The 17489-nt window shown below is 37.9% G+C and overlaps 1 protein-coding gene across 6 annotated transcripts in view; it reads right to left on the bottom strand.

Annotated features, from left to right (window-relative positions):
• Positions 1–17489, bottom strand: part of SKAP1 (src kinase associated phosphoprotein 1) — a 307330-nt gene that overhangs the window by 140119 nt on the left and 149722 nt on the right. The gene's annotated exons all lie outside the window — the stretch shown is intronic.

Below are 17489 nucleotides of genomic sequence, written 5' to 3'. Positions count from 1 at the left end.
CTCCAATTCCATCTCTCCTTTTGTATAGTCTCTATTAGTGATTCTCAATTTTAATATGAATAATTGTCACCTGCAGCTTGTTAATAATGCAGATTCAGGGACCCCTTGCACTAATATTCTAATTCACTAAGGGTAGGCTTGAGGAATCTCCAGGTTTAAGAACTCTGGTGATTTATATTTTATTTTAAAACTTTTACTTTTAGAGATGGGGTCTTGCTCTGTCACCCAGGCTGGAGTGCAGTGGTACAATCATAGCTTATTCAGTGCAGCCTCAAATTCCTAGGCTCAAGGAATCCTCCTGCTTCAGCCTCCTGAGTAGGTAGGTCAATAGGCGTACACCACCATGCCTGGCTAATTTAAACAAACTTTTAGGCCAAGCGAGGTGGCTCATGCTTGTAATCCCAGCACTTCAGGAGGCCGAGGTGAGCAGATCACTTGAGACCAGATCCAAGAGTTTGAGACCAGCCTGAACAACATGGAGAAACCCTGTCTCCATTAAAAATACAAAAAATTAGCTGGGCATGGTGGCATGGGCCCGTAGTCCCAGCTACTCCAGAGGCTGAGGTAGGAGGATTGCTTGAGCCTAGGAAGCAGAGGTTGCAGTGAGCCGAGATTGCATCACTGCACTCCAGTCTGGGTGACAGAGTGAGACTCTGTATCAAAAAAAAAATTTTTTTGGCCGGGCATGGTGGTTCACGCATGTAATCCCAGCACTTTGGGAGGCCGAGGCAGGCGGATCACCTGCAGTCGGGAGTTTGAGACCAGACTGACCAACATGGAGAAACCCCGTCTCTACTAAAAATACAAAATTAGCCAGGCGTGGTGGCAGGCGCCTGTAATCCCAGCTACTCAGAAGGCTGAGGCAGAAGAATCGCTTGAACCCTGGAGGTAGAGGTTGCGGTGAGCTGAGATCACACCATTGCACTCCAGCCTGGGCAACAAGAGTGAAACTCCTCAAAAAAAAATTTTTTTTTCTTTTAAAGAGACAGGGGTCTCACTATGTTGTCCAGCTGGTCTTGAACTTCTGGCCTCAAGTGATTTTCCTGCCTCAGCCTCCTGAGTAACTGGGATTATAGGTGTGAACCACAGTGCCTGGCTCCAGTGATTTTAATATTTATCTTTTCTTCCCTCTTCCAGTCCTGTTTCCAAAAAGAAAGAGGCTCTACTCCCTTCCAAGGCCAATCATTCAACCTTGCTACAACTGCCGTCACCTCCTTCCTTCTCCTAGATAATGCTCCAACATCAATCTTTCCTGTGTCTTATATTTTCAATCCCTCCTCCTCCACCAACTCTTTTGCTAGAGAAAAGACTCAATTTTCTCTCAACTTCAAATCCCTGTAGCTGTTTCATTCCCTTTCACTTTACCAGACTTCCAGTAAAGCAATCTCTACTGATGCTTCCACTTGTCACTTCCCATTACTTCCTCAACCATGGAGTTTTGGCTCCCACCTTTAAAGCTACTCTTAATTTGTCCTTTCGAATGTACCCAGTGACCTGCTAATTGTCAATCCCAATGACCTCTTCTTAGTCTTTATTCTCTCTGATCTCCCTGCAGTATTTGATATTGCTGAGCCCTTTCTTGAAATTATTTCCTCCTTGGGTTCTCCTCCTACCTCTGATATCCATTTAGGGGGATCTTTGCTAGCTCCTCTGTCTGCTTCATCGTATGTTGACATCTCTCAGGATATTATCTCTGGTCCTCTTGTTTTCTTCCTCTATAGTCTCTCCCTGGATTATCTATCTCTTGACCTTTAACTCTCAGCTTTAATACAAGGGATCTTAAATCTTTTTTCATCTCTGAAAAGCCTTTCATTTGAAGTTTTGAACTTGTAGTTCCATGTTCCCAGTGTGTAACTTCTTGAACTTGAATGATGAGTTTGGTTTTGGACATTGCTGGGTCAGGGTTCTTAGCTGCAAAGCAGAAACTGACTCAAGGTTGGAATCAAGGGAACTTCTGAGGGCAAGGGACAGGAACCACAGCAAAAATCCCAACTATTGTTGCTGCTGCTGCTGCTGCTGCTATGAATATCATCACCAGATGTCCTCATATCTTTGAATCACTTAATTAAGATTCAAAGTCTTCAAAGAGGAAATATCCATTTGGTCAAGCCTAAATTATGTGGTTGGACCCTAGTAACACCAGAGGTGGGTGAAGAAGGATTTGATAGTGGAAAGGGACAACTATATCTTATTAATACCACACATAATAGGAGATAACATGAAGGGGATGAGAGAGTTTATAGGAAGGGGGAGGGTCTGACTGCAATGGCAAGCAATGAAACATGCCCACCACAAAATACTAAGGTTGATCAGTCCCCAATGTCTTAAAAAATAAAGCCTAACTATCAACCGTAGGTGACAGGATTGGATCAAGAGAGGAATAAATAACCATATGATTCACAACTAACCGTAATCTACCCCCCCAGCCACTCTCTCTAAATATTCTCCAATGTGCCAAGAATTTTTATATAATTTGCTTTTGTTTTCTGCTACTTTCTCTTTCTAGGGAATCTTTACTTTCTTTATTTGGTTAAATCTTACTTATCCTTCAAGATTTGGCTAAATGTCTCCTCCTCTGTGAAGTCTTCCCTGATTCCCCTGGGCAAAATTAATCATTTATTTTGTTCTCCCTCCACTTAGCACTTTGCTGAAAACACTAATATATCTTAATGATTATGGTTAGTTGTACACATCTGTTTTCCACCGGATTATTAGTTCCTTGAAGGCAGGGACTAGGTCTTATTCATCTTTATATCTTCACAGTCTACATCAGTAAGGAAGAATTAGGAAGCAGAAGGGGTGATGCAGCTATAACGATGAGGTCTCTTAACTTATGGTTTATATTTTTTCAGCTTAATTTCTTTTGTTTCATACATGGTACTTCCCTAATCATTTCAAATGAAACAGTCTATAGAGTTCTAGGTCAACTTTACCCTGGGTCAGGTAACTTTTGTTATTTCTATTCTTTAGGTGAAGGAAGCAGAGTGCAATGTTCCCGTTGCTCTTCACAACTGAGGTGTCATCAGTACTTTCAGAGGTCTTACAAGCAATTCAATTTTTCTTAATTCATGTATGTTTCTTTCAGAAGCACAGATTGAGCTAGTTGTATGCGTTTCTCTGTATCTTAGACACTGGGCTTAAAACTAAGAACACTAAAATACTTTATGTAACAAGTGCATTGTGATCTTTATGTGACAGACTTTAGACACAGGAGATGACCTCCAACAATGGAAATAGTGTCTGTGATTATGAATCAGTTTCCTTATGGTAAAGAATATTTCTGTGAAATGTCTGCACAATAATATGGTCAATAAGCCTCATAGGCCTAAAAGGAAATTTAAGTTTCTCTTTTAAGAATACTTCTTTTATATTACAGAAATGATCTCATTTACTTAATACATTTTTCAAAAATTAAGAGAATGCTTTCAATTTTCCAAAGGTTAGGAAAACAAAGTACAATCCGAAGGCCCTATTTGTAAAAGAAAGTGTTATTAATAGTTAAATTTATCAAGTGGACATCAGCAGCAGCTGAGTATTAAAGTTGCATTCCTAGAAAACTAGTTATTTCATACCTAATCTGTGCTTAGGCAAGCCACAAAACCTCAAACTAACAGACCCTCTGTCATTTGTGGATAGTCTAATTTATCTATACTGAAATTAAACATTTAAAAAGGCCTAATTACACGATGAATATATGGAGCATTCCTGATTAGAAAAAGGCTCAAATTCTGAAGATGTTAATTTATTTTTTGGTTGATTCTGACCATATTCTGTCATCAACAGCCTTTTCAATTCCCACTTTTTGAGACAGGTTTCAAGAAAATGGAAATTTAGGGTTATTAGATTAGCCACGAAAAACCAGTGAAAAAAATTTTTAACAAAGGTCACAGAAAAGCACTCAATGAAAATAAGAAGGTGTTTAATCAACTTTGTTATTTATTTTAAAGACAGTGTCTTGCTCTGTTGCCCAGGATCCCAAGTAGCTTAGGACTACAGTCTCATACCTCTATGTCCAGCTAATATTTTATTTTTATTTTTGTTATTATGTTGCCCAGGCTGGTCTTGAATTCCTGGCCTCAAGTGATCCTCCCCTCACCTCGGCTCCCAACACACTGAGATTACAGACTTGAGCATCAATGTGCCTGGCCTCAGCTTTATTTGTTCTAAGGAAATTATGAATAGTAATGGTTATTACATAAGTAATCTCTATAATGTGGGAAACCATTAGGCACCTTTTACATACTCTAAGAATTATGCTTTGGGTTTTTATCATATTTCTAAAATATTTTCTAGCATGAAACATCTAACTTAACATTACACACAAACACATATTCCTATTTATCCTTCCAGACATAATATATTCACTGTCATTACAAAGCCTTCTTTGTGCTAACTTCTTTGTTCTCTCTTCTCTGCTCCCATGTTACATTTTACCATAATCATTTTCTTGTATCTCTATCCACCATTAGGCATTGAGCTCATCCTGGGCAGAGAACAGACCCTCTTCACGTCTGAATTTTCAGTGCCTACGCTGTTCTTTTTTCTTTCTTTCTTTCTTTACCTGCACTGTTCTTGACACATAGTAGTAGACGTCCGGTGTGTGTTAGTTGAATGAGTTAATAAATGAAAAAATAAATTACATGTATATAATAGAATATAATTCTAGCACAACGAGACCTCAATTATAATAGAATATAATTCTAGTACAACAACAGTTCAATGAGAGTGGAGAAAAGGATGGAATCAGGTGAAGTCTTCTGGATGTGTTAATTATGTTGAACCTAATGCTAAGGATAACAAAAGTCTTTGAAGAATGGCCAAGAGTGAATTTTGGGAAGTCCAGTTGAATGATTAATAGTCCAGATGAGAATCTGTAATGGCTTGGTGGAGATGGCAGGGATGGAGAGTAACAGATGTATCAGAGGAACACTTATGATGAAGAATTGATAGCATCTGGTGAGTGGCTGGATATTGGGCTGGGGTAAGAGAGACAGGAAGTCAAAGATGAGAGCACCATTTACCAAGAGAAAGAAGAAAAGGTACAGATTTTAGGGGGGAGAAAACAAAGTTTCAGACATATTGAGTCAGGTACTGGAAAGACATCCACGTGTTACTATGAGGAGGAAACTATTCCTATCCTCCCCTCTTACACACAAGGAAACCTGGGCTGAGGGAGCTTACATAACTTGCTAATTGGTTCCCAGACCTGCCTCCAAAGTCCATGTTGTTAACTCCCAGGCCATACAGCATATTATCCTTTGTTTAAGGAAAACACCAATATATAGCAAGCCGAGTTACACTTCTGACTTCTGAGTACTAAATGTGTCTCAACTGAAGCAACTATCCTGGAGGATGAGGCCACTTAACAGCTTCCAAAGCAAGGTGATGGTATTCTTAAGGCCTCCTTCCCACACACTTCTCTGCCAAAATAGATGGCAGCCAAGCCAAAGAGCACTGGAGAAAGACATGGAGCAGAGAGAAAAAAAAAAAAGAAGATCCTAGGGCGCTAGTAGAAGTGCAAAGGTCTCATTCAGGTGAAAGAAAATGTGTAATAAAATTCACCGGTTCAGCTGAACAGGTAATTACAGAGTTAATAAAACAAGGATTCCTGACACAATGGATTCTAACACTGCCATGGGTGTCATAGTCACTAAGTGACTTTTTAGTTTGCTGATCATTGATCCACTAGACACTAACAGCTCCAATCGGATCAATGCAGGATAACATATGAGGAGGACTTTGCATGTTAAAAATCTACTGGAAATTTTACATGAAAGAGTTCATTATCTGGGTAATGTGACCTGTGTCCAAATGATACATGTGGACCATTTGTCAGGTTTTTTAATGGAAAAAAATGAATTTTTTTCTAAAAGCCTAATTATGTGATAAATTCCACTGCCGAGAAATTGAAGCCACTTGGGTGTCATGAATGTGTAAACATGTTAATTTGAGGGCTGTGATACCCAAAGAAGTCTATTTCATTCCACTCTCTTAGCTTCCCTTTCCCCAACGGGGTCATCTCATCCATCTCCTCCATTCCTATGGCCCACCAACACTCTGTTCTTGGGTCTTTCTCTCTTTGTAGCTTGGGCCAGCTTCCATTTTCCCTAAATCCTTCTTTCCTGTGCTCACAGTTCCTTCTAAGAGCTTGTCTCCTAATGCCAGCATTTAACCCAAGGTCCCCTTTGCTATCTTCATCCCCTGGGGCCCTGTTGTCATACAGTTTTATCAGAAGAGAGCAGACAGAGAAGAAAATATACATATGTCTCATGGAAAGAACTCATATATTGCTTGGTTCTAGAAAGACAAATGATCTAAAGCAATAACAATAAGCTTGTTTATGGAAACTAGACAAATCAAAACGAGTTCTGGAAAACATATTTTGTATGTTTGGTTTTAAATAGTTTATTGAGATATAATTTACATAAAATACAATTCTTGGCCAGGCACTATGGCTCATGCCTGGAATCCCAGCATTTTGGGAGGCAGAGGTGGGCGGATTCACCTGAGGTCAGGAGTTTGAGACCAGCGTGGTACAACATGGTGAAACACCGTCTCTACTAAAAATACAAAAATCAGCTGGCTGTGGTGGTGGGCACCTGTAATCCCAGCTACTTGGGAGGCTGAGGCAGGAGAATCACTTGAACCTGGGAGGCAGAGGTTGCAGTGAGCCGAGATCATGCCACTGCACTCCAGCCTGGGTGACAGAGTGAGACTCTGTCTCAAAAACTAACAAAAAACAACAACAACAAAAAACCACACACAAAAAAACAATTTTTTTAAATGTACAGTTTAATGAATTTTGACAAATATATACGTATATATATAGTAGTTGTATAACCACTACCAAATCAAGATATAGATTATTTCTATCACTGTGAAAAGCTCCTTTTTGCCCCTTTGTAGTCAATCCACTCTTTCTATCACTGGCCCTGCCAATCATTGATCTATTTTTGTGTCTATAGCTTTGACTTTTTAGGGATGTCAAATACATGAAATCATATAGTATCTAATATTTTATGTCTGGCTTCCTTTAATTAGCATAAAACCTTTAAGATTCATCCATGTAGTTGTGTGTATCAGTAGTTTATCCCTTTTTATTGCTGAATAGAAACACAATTTGTTTACTTACCAGTTGATGGATACTTGGGTTGTTTTCAGTTTCAGTGAATAAAGCTGTTATAAACACTCAAGGCAGAACCTGTACTCAGACTTAGGCAGTCTAAACCCAGAGCTCAAGTTTTTTTACTTTTTTATTTTTATTTATCTTTATTTTTTCAGATGGAGTCTTGTTCTGTTGCCAGGCTGGAGTGCAGTGGCGCGATCTCGGCTCACTGCAATCTCCGCCTCCCGAGGTCAAGCGATTCCCCTGCCTCAGCCTCCCAAGTAGCTGGGATTACAGGCACACGCCACCATGCCTGGCTAATTTTTTGTATTTTAGTAGAGATGGGTTTTCACCATGTTGGCCAGGATGGTCTCGATCTCCTGAACTCGTGATCCACCCGCCTTGGCCTCCCAAAGTGCTGGAATTACAGGCGTGAGTCACTGCACCTGGCCCAGAGCTCAAGTTTTAAAGCACTTCAGTCTACTGGTGCCCAATAAGAAACCATGAAGCTCTTTGTCATTGTCATGGCACTCCCTGATGGGGTTCTTCTCACTGCTCCTAGTGCCCATGATGCTCTCCAAGTGGAGACTGCCTGATCGCACATCAAATGCCGCTCATTTAGGCTGGTAGGCAGAGGCAGCGTGCTTTCAAATTGTGCTTTAAAGAAAAACCTTTATATTTCCAAACAAATTAAGGGAATTTACTTGTAAGGAAAATCTAATTTAGGTATCTTTAAAAGGAGAGCTTTAGAAAATAAGAAATTAACACTGTGGCCACCATCTAGTGATCCATGGCTTAAGTTTTAACATGGCACTGAAAACTTCTCTTACCCATAAGTGTTGATCTAGTATAATTTATTATCTTTGGAACACTATAATTTTATTATAAAATCAATGAGAAAATATATGCCACTAGGCATGACCTCATACTCACATTGTTTAGAAAAACAATAAAACAAAAACAGACAGAAAATAAATATTAATATTTACTAGTTTATGGACAGGCAAGACAACTTTAAAAAAATTCTAGTTTATCTAATGCATATATTTTTAGTACTGCAGCGATAAGGAAAACCTGAAGAACAACAGCTAAGTGTAACTAAGAGTACATATTCTACAGTTAAAAAAATCACACAAGCATTTACTTGATTCTTCATGCACCAATAATAAGAATGGCAAAGAAAACAGAAATCCCAAAATAATATAAGTTTGTCTCAGCTAACAATATCATTTGGAAAATTCTTATGTTTACCCAAAGTTGAACTGCACTTAATACTTCCTTTTATGCCTTTCTGTTTCATTTTATTAGATTAAGAAATTATAAAAAGTTTAAACATGTACAAATGTATAGAAATAATGTAATGAACCTCCTGTACCTATCATCAAGCTTCAACAATTATCAACTCATGGCCAATTCTGTTTCCTCTATTTTCCTCCATTCATTCCTCACCTCTACCCAAACTAATACCTCACTTTTTTAACTTTTTACTTTGAAATAATTTTAAGTTTTCAGAAAAGTTGCAAAAATATTACAGAGTTCTCATCTATCTTTCACCCTGTTGCCTCAAAGCTAACATATTGTATAACCACAGTATAACTACCAAAACTAAGAAACTGCTTTTGGCTGGGCAAGGTGACTCATCTCTGTAATCTCAGCACTTTGGGAGGCCAAGGCAGGAGGATTGCTTGAGCCCAAGAGTTCAAGACCGGCCTGGGCAACATAGTGGGACCTCAGCTCTATAAAAAAGTAGAAAGTCAGTCAAGCATTGTGGTGTACGCCTGTAGTCTCAGCTACTTAGTAGGCTGAGGTGAGAGGATTGCTTGAGCCTAGGAGGTCAAGGTTGCAGTGAGCCAAGGTTGCCTCGCTGCACTGCTGCTGCCTAAGTGACAGAGCAAGATCCGGTCTCAAAAAAAAAAAAAAAAAAAAGAAAAAAAGAAAAACAAAAGAAAAAGAAAAAAAGAAACTGCCCTTTTTATTGGTAAGGAAAACTGCACATTTTTGTGTTCCTTTGATAAATGCAAACCCACCCATTTGAGGGAACAATAACTACAAAATGCCATCCACTCTTAGCAATCATGTAATTATTTTCTCAGTTTGGCTAAAAAAGCAAGTACTTGAAGATCTCTAAAATAGTCATAAACTAGTGCATTTTCTAGTTAAGAAGATGTTTGGGAGAGTCAAGCTCCTATTTCAGAGACAGAATATAATTTAATAATTACCTGAATACAGAAACACCAAGGAAGTTGTGGCTTAGACGTGTTGGGCATTTCTAAAATATAGGTAATACCAAGAGACTCCTGCTGTGAGTCAAGACAAACAAGCTTCCCCCTGCCACCCAGCATAACTGATGAGAGAATGCAGAGAAAAGTGATTAGAGTAGACTATGATACAGAGCTGGAGAAAGTTTCCTAAGGGAAGTCATGTTTAAAGTTGTATCTAAAATTTAGATGTAATAAGAAAAATAAAATAATAATAAAATTTAGATGCATATATCATTAAGGCAGCATAGCATAGTGCTTAAAACCAGGATAAACTCTGGAATTAGACTGCATGGGTTCAAATCACTGTTCAACTTCCTCTTGGTCTGTGACCTGGGGCAAGTTATTTAACCCTTTCAGACTCTGACTCTAGGTGCTTATAATAACCTCTGCCATCTATGGATGCATCAGCCTTGGTCCAATCAATCATACAGCCGAGATCATATGTCTATTAACTTGGCTGACTGGCTATATTTCCCTCTAACTATAATCTAGCGGCAGGCAGGGGGCAGGATCTCACTAACTCTTGAAAATCTTAGTGGTGGTAGATAGATTCCTCTTCTAAAGTGAGCGACGGCTGGATACAAGCTGCTGCTCCATTCTGTTTCCCTCTGCGTGGGAAATAACTTAGGAATAAGGAGGACAATGTGCTCTCAGTCTGCCTAACTGGCCCTTCTGTCTGGGCATCTTGTACCTAGCTAGTTCCCCAGGGCAGAAGTGGGACTCTAGCCAGCCTCCTCTTCTGAGATCAGACTGTACTTCCCTCCCTGATTAATGTCCCAGACTCTCACCTGTCATTCTTGGAACACCATGATTACTCAGTTTATTTCAATGCCATTCTCTGTCTACTCCTCTTAGAATGCCTGGGATGTAACTTTGAAATTGTTTGTCCAGCCTAAACTCAGCTCACAGGTAAAGGAGCTGCTCCCTCCCTTTCATATTGCTAAGATTTCCTTTACCTCTCCACTTGCTTCCCCCTGCTTCTTGCTAAATCCCACACAGTCCATTCTCCTAGTAAGAGCTGCCAACTCGTTGACTGGCCAATTCAACTCCATTTATGGCAAAAATTTGTAGTTGTTCTGATTTTAAGGGGCTATCCTTTATAATAATGTTTTTAAAAAGTAGGTCATGAATAGAACCAATAAAGATAAGAAATAATTTGTGGAGGCCAATTTCTTTTAAGACATTCTATATCAAATAGAAACTTTATGGTGGGTTTGAAACACTGAAACAGACCACTCATGAGTAGTTATTAGAACATGGAGGAAAAACTGTTTGCCATTTTAGCATAGGTAATTTACAAAATGTCATTCTTTCAGTGTACTCAGACGCACATGGGCCTATGGTGGGTTCTGCCAATTTCAAAGGTGATGATCTATGAAGGAGACTTGGATATGAGTACACAGGTGACTTCTATGTTCAGACATACTCTGTCATCATGTTCAAAAACAGCATCCAAAAAGCACAATTGGCACGTTGTGGGAAAAAATACACTTATATTCAATATATCCCTTTTGTATAAGTAACGCAGGGATCTATACATCTTTGACAATTTTGCTCTCACCTTAACTAGAGAACATATCTATGTCAACTAGCATATATTTTAGCAGTTGTAGAAGGTTGGAAATCTTAAAGGAAACCAGACTTTAGCCAAGTCTGGGAGGACCTGCCTTTCAGGGGCTGCCAAAGAATTGGTGGAGACATACACGGTAAGACTGAAAGCATTTGGATTTTCTTCACAATTTAACACAATTCTCCCACAGTAGTCATTAAACACTGATCAGGTTACCAGATTGGTAGTTTTCAGCACACTGAAATTCTTAGTTGCTGAGATTTATGAAAGTCGTACTGAAAGACATTGAGGTATGGATTTGCCTACAGAGCAATTACTAATATATGGAGATTTCTCTTATAGTAGGCCTGAGTCCTCTTCTGATGCACAGAGAGGCCATGTTTTATGGTTTTGGTGCATTTACTCTCTAAGCTCTCCAAATCCTCACAGCCATCTCTAAATGTTCTTTTATGGTATTTGCTTTATGGCCAAGATGTTATTAAGGATGAGGAAAGAGGCGTTTAGCAACATATTTGAATAAGGGAATAAGATGGGAGTGGTGATTCTAGTAAAGCAGAAGAAAGCTTACTTATACCTCCTCTCCTTTATACGATACCACCTCCTCTTTCTGGTCATACTAAGTCTAGAGAGAAAAAGGGAGCCCTGGCCGGGCATGGTGGCTCATGCCTATAGTCCCAGCACTTTGGGAGGCCAAGGCGGGTGGATCATGAGGTCAGGAGTTGGAGACCAGCCTGACCAACATGGTGAAAACCTGTCTCTACTAAAAATACAAAAATTAGCCGGGCATGGTGGCGTGTGCCTGTAATCCCAACTACTCAGGAGGCTGAGGCAGGAAAATCGCTTGAGCCCGGGAGGCGGAGGTTGCAGTGAGCTGAGATCGTGCCACTGCACTCCAGCTTGGGTGACACAGCAAGACTCCATATCAAAAAAACAAAACAAAACAAAACAAAAACGGGGAGCTCCTATGTCAATATTTCCTATGAGCCCTTTTGATCCTCTGACCCTAAACAAATGCTGCATTTTTATCATTCATCTTTTTCTCCACCAGAAATCATAACAGCCATTATGTGCAATTCTGTGGTGAGAAAAGGAGACAGGAATTCTGAATATTGCTTCTTAATCTGTTCCTTGTTTTCTCAGACATTTACTTTTGGAGTCAGATGTATATGAACAGTCCTGATTTGCCACAGCTGAGCAGTATGGCTTTAGGAAAGTTACTTAACCTCTCTGATTCTCAAGTGTACACATCGATGAAATGGGAATGGTAATATCTAGTTTACAGAATTACTGTGAGAATTAAAATGAGATATTATATGGAAAACAGCCAGTGCAGTGCTTAGCACATAAAGGGCTCTCAATAAATGATTGCAACAGTAATTTCTGATAGCAGTGACTCAGCTTGGGGAAAAGTCTTAAACAGGTTGGGGAGGCTACCTCAAATGCTTGGTGAAAGGAGAAAACGTAGAAAGAAACAAGAAGACAAATGAGATGTCATTCATTTTACCTTACAGAGAAGATCTGCTGTATAAAACTAAATTTTAGGTGTTTCTGAATGTGGGATTATTGTTAGACCATAGCAGGAAGGCTGTTTCAATCATATAGGGATGCATATAAGAAATGTGAAGCCTGGAATATATAACAAGATTTATTTTTATAACCTTCAGTGAGAGGTATTGTGCAAGTATAAATTATATATTTTCACTATTGTAATTATACCTAAACCACATACTCCCAGAAGATTTCATTATGTAATTCCTCAAACTTAACTTCAAGTTTCCTTTATAAAGCAATGTTCTATAAAAAACTTATGTAAAAGAAATCATTACTAATCACATTTACTGCATAAAGAAAAAATGCCCCCCTAAATATTCATATTTATATTGCCACATTAGCCACTCTGAAATTGTTATTGGGCAAAACTAATCTATTCAAGGCAGGTAAAATATTTATAAACATGATTCAAATTACCTACATCCAGAGACTTCATAAAATCTTTTCAAATAATTTTCCTCTAAAAATTTAGAAATGTATTAATAGCCATGAATGTGTTGTGCACAAAGGTCATTTGTCTCCAATTCTGGTTCAGAATGGAGATTACGCAAACAATTTTTAGCCTCAAATTCTCCCCATGTCCTGCTAAATTTCTGCAAGAAATTTCTTTGCAATACTGCCATTGCAATCGCTATATGTAACACTTCAAATAGTATATGTAGGATCTCTGAGTACTTGAACTAGAAAAGCAAAAATAAAGTTTATGAATTCAGCCAGAGGCAAACAACCAACTAGGAATTACTGAGTGGATCTAAGTTATATAAGCATTCAACAGGCAAATTAACATCTACAACATTCCATAACAAACACACACACACTCGACTTCTTCCTCAAGAGCAAGAGTTCTTTTGGCTTTGAAATCAGCTTAATAGTTGCTTCCCCACTTTCTTATAACTCCTCTTCATATTGCTCATCTTAATCATCCAGATAATTTTTGCTGGGTGCGGTGGCTCACGCCTGTAATCCAGCACTTTGAGAGGCCAAGGCGGGTGGATCACGAGGTCAGGAGGTCGAGACCAGCCTGGCCAACATAGTGAAATCCTGTCTCTACTAATAACACAAAAATTGGCGGGGCTTGGTGGCGCACGCCTGTAATCCCAGCTACTCAGGAGGCTGGGGCAGGAGAATTGCTTGAACCCGGGAGATGGAGGTTGCAGTGAGCCAAGATCGTGTCATTGCACTCCAGTTCTGGGCGACAGAGCAAGACTCCGTCTCAAAAATAAATAAATAAAATAAAAATCATCTAGATAATTTTAATTTCTTTATCAAAGTTATTTGGCAAATTGTGCCAGTGCCACAACTAGAACACAGGAGTGACTCTTACCACCTGGTTCGACATTTTCATTACCTATAGTCAGCAACATCCCTCAAACCTACAAAATTCACAATAATAATAGAAAATGAAAAATATATCTAATAAGCAACCTAGGCTTTAAGAGAATGGCAGGGTAATTACTTTTTTTTTTTTTTAGTAGAACCAAAGGTAAGACTATTATATATCGTTCCAAGATTCTAACTAAAAGAGTGTACACAAAATATTAAACTCGAAGGTGTGAAAGGAAGTGATATATGATTCCTAATAACATGGAATAATGGTATAATTCAAAGCAGAGACATAGTTCCTACTAGCCACAGAAATTTTTGGCAAGAAAGAAAAAAAAGGAGGCATTTCTGAAAAACAAAAATGCCAATATAAAGCATACTTTTATAAAAACTTCTCAGTACTAACTTTTATTTGCTCTCTGACTATTAAGTACTAAAACAGGGTTAAATTGATTAGTTTGCTTTTTATTATTTATCAGTTAGTTAAATGCTGCTCAGACTCTAGAGTTCATTAGCTTATCAGTCAAATACCCGTCAGCTGTACATAAGGTCCAATATACCAGCTTGCTTATCAACACATATATACAAACGCAAGTGGAAAAGAAAGCCTATTTGAAATGTATATTTAGAATTGTTCACAATAAATATTTGACACAGTTAACCAAAATGTCGTAGCACCCTCTTACGTCTTACATAGCGTCATAATAAAAACATGTAACAGAATTCAAAGCAGATGGAACTCAAAGCTAAGCCATAAACTTGTGTTTTTTAAAAAAGAGAAAAATTGGTAAAAACATGGACTGACTCAAGAGGAAGTTGGTATATCTTTAATTTAATTACTGTATATTTAGTAACAGTGTTATTTAATTTGACAAATATTGAATTCTCTAATAGATTATTTGCTAGTCTGATTTCTATGAATTCGTGGGAGAGTTTAAGACAAGTGGTAACATTTAATGAAGGCATGTTCTGATTAATTATCTCTCAGTGATCTGTCTGACATACAGTGAGTTATGAAAGTCATCAATAATTTCCCCTTATTTTTAAATAGCAATAATTCTCTCTATAAAAAGTTATATCTTAAGGGGTTTTTAAGCTATAATTCATCAAAAACAATGAAGCACTGGCTAAGAATCTATCAAAATAGTGGCTGACTACCAGATGGAAAATAAATTTAGGCTGGGTGCGGTGGCTCACACCTGTAATCCCAGCAATTTGGGAGGCCAAGGCGGGTGGATCATCTGGGGTCAGGAGTTCAAGGCCATCCTGGCCAATATGGTGAAACCCCGTCTCTACTGAAAACACAAAAATTAGCCAGGTATGGTGGCGTGCACCTGTAGTCCCAGCTACTCAGGAGGCTGAGGCAGAAGGCTTGCTTGAACCCAGGAGATGGAGGTTGCAGTGAGCCAAGATGTGCCACTGCACTCCAGCCTGGGCGACAAAGTGAGACCATCTCAAAAAAAAGCAAAGCAAAGAAAAGAAATTTAAACATTTTAGTACTGGAGGCAGACTGCTAGGAATCTTAGCCAACTTGTTATCGTAACTGTGTCTACCTAAAGGCAAGCAAGAGAAATGCTGGGAAATAGCACAAAACAATGATTTTGAGAAAATACAAGAATGATATATACATATAAAATAAAAGTATATAAACTTGTGCAGTGTATAGCAAAATAGCTACTTGTAATATAACATGAATAGTGTGGCTTCAGGCAATTGAACAGGGAAGTGAAGCTGAACGCTGCTGTGCCAAACAAATGGCAAATGTGACACCTGATAATGTAAAACAGAGGCATCCCCAGGGCACCATGTAAAATTATTATAAAGCAGTGAAATAACAATATAAAGTTAATTTTATTAAAATTAACAATACTTCCCATCAGCACGAGGCAATCTATATTCAAAATTAAAACAGTAGGAATGTTTATCTATTCAAGCATTCTGATAGGCTAAATATTGTTGACTGCTAAAAGAAATAAAGTTTTCAAGCCTATTTTTCCTATATATTCATAAATACTCATGCTTATGAGTAATATCATATTCAAAGGCCTGAAATTAAAAACATGTTTCCTTATGAAATTTGGTATATCTGGCATATCATTAAAAAAATTGCTGCCTACTTTTAAAAAAAAATTGTATCTTGGAAATAAAAGAAGGGATAAACTGATCAAATTTTGCACTGTACTGTTTAACTACAATAAATAGAAATAGGTAAAATTAGTAATTTCACAGCATTATTTAAATATTAATGTTTGCTGATTTCTACTACTTTCTGATATTTGCAAAACTGATCTGCATTCACTTGCCAGCTGTGAGGTATTGTGTTAAGCAGAAATATAAGTTTTTAGGCTCTGTTAGCTTTCAAAAAATAGTATTGAGAGTTTTTTCTTGATTACAAAAAGAATGCAAGTTCATTACAGAAAAAAATGAAAATACAGAAAAGTACAAGGAAAAAAGAAATATTAGCCCTATTATGTTGTAATCTGTAGTCATTATTAACACTTTAGAACACATCCTTTCAGTATTTTTATCTATGCACCAATAAGTATATATATATATTTAAAAATTAATATTTAATCAAAAGTAAGCCTGAATGAAGACTACGTCATATTACAAAATGAATTTTATTTTTTCATCGAAACTAAAGGAGTATTTCAGAACATGTACCATGTTTCACCTAAAGAGTGGCTGCAGTTATATAATAAACTACATCTGCTGAAGAACCGAACATTAGTTTAAAATCCAGGAGTTAGGCAGTCAATAGTACCCTGGAGTGGGTGATGGAAATATTCTCAGAATTAGTATGAATTTTATTATTAGGGGACAGATGGATTTATAAGATCTCAAAATTTTGAGGCACATTCTCCATTTTAGATACTTGAAAAATCTGTTTCATATGTTTGGATATGTAGATCCACTAAGTCTACTATGATAACAGTTCCTCTATGAGGACAGTTTCATGCCCTTGATGATTAGAAACTAAAAAACATGGGTTATAAGGTAGAGAAAGGGGCAATTCAAGAATTATTTGTAACTAAAGATGGTATGTTTTTTAATGCTATTATCAGAGGAAAGAAACCAAACCATTAAAAAATTATGTAACATTATTAAATTTAATTCAAGCCAATAATCTCAGCTTACACTGAACACTCATTCCAACTATTTAACCCTGGCTGCTGAGCTGAGGCTATAACAGCAGGTGGGTTATCAGACAATGCACTAGAATTTCACAAGATCGATTAAGTCAGAAGATAAACAAGAACTTCCCCAGCCTCTTTTATTCTTCCCAGATAATCTCTTTTATGTTCTTGAGGAAGGAAAGGCAAATCTTAAGCTTTACACTGTATCTTAGCACACTCTGTCTCCCTATTTTATTTCTCACATAGTTTACGTTACATCATGTCATTTCATTTATTGCCCCCCTGAGGAATGCAAACTATGTGAGGGCAGGGTTTTCCACTGACATATCTCCAGTGCCTAGAACAGTACCTGGCACATAGTAGGTGCCCAGTAAATATCTGTTGAATAAATGAATAAGATTTCTTTAACTGGATAATTAGGGTTAGCAGAAGTCAATTTTAAATATTCAAAGAAAAGAAAAATATTTTACAAAAAATTAAAGACACTTCTGGCCTGGTGTGGTGACTCACACCTGTAATCTCAACACTTTGGGAGGCAAAGG

The sequence above is a fragment of the Pongo pygmaeus genome, chromosome 19 (assembly GCF_028885625.2).
Source record: "Pongo pygmaeus isolate AG05252 chromosome 19, NHGRI_mPonPyg2-v2.0_pri, whole genome shotgun sequence".
NCBI lineage: Eukaryota > Metazoa > Chordata > Mammalia > Primates > Hominidae > Pongo > Pongo pygmaeus.
Note: the sequence above shows the minus strand (reverse complement) of the source record. Positions and strands in the feature narration are given on the sequence as shown.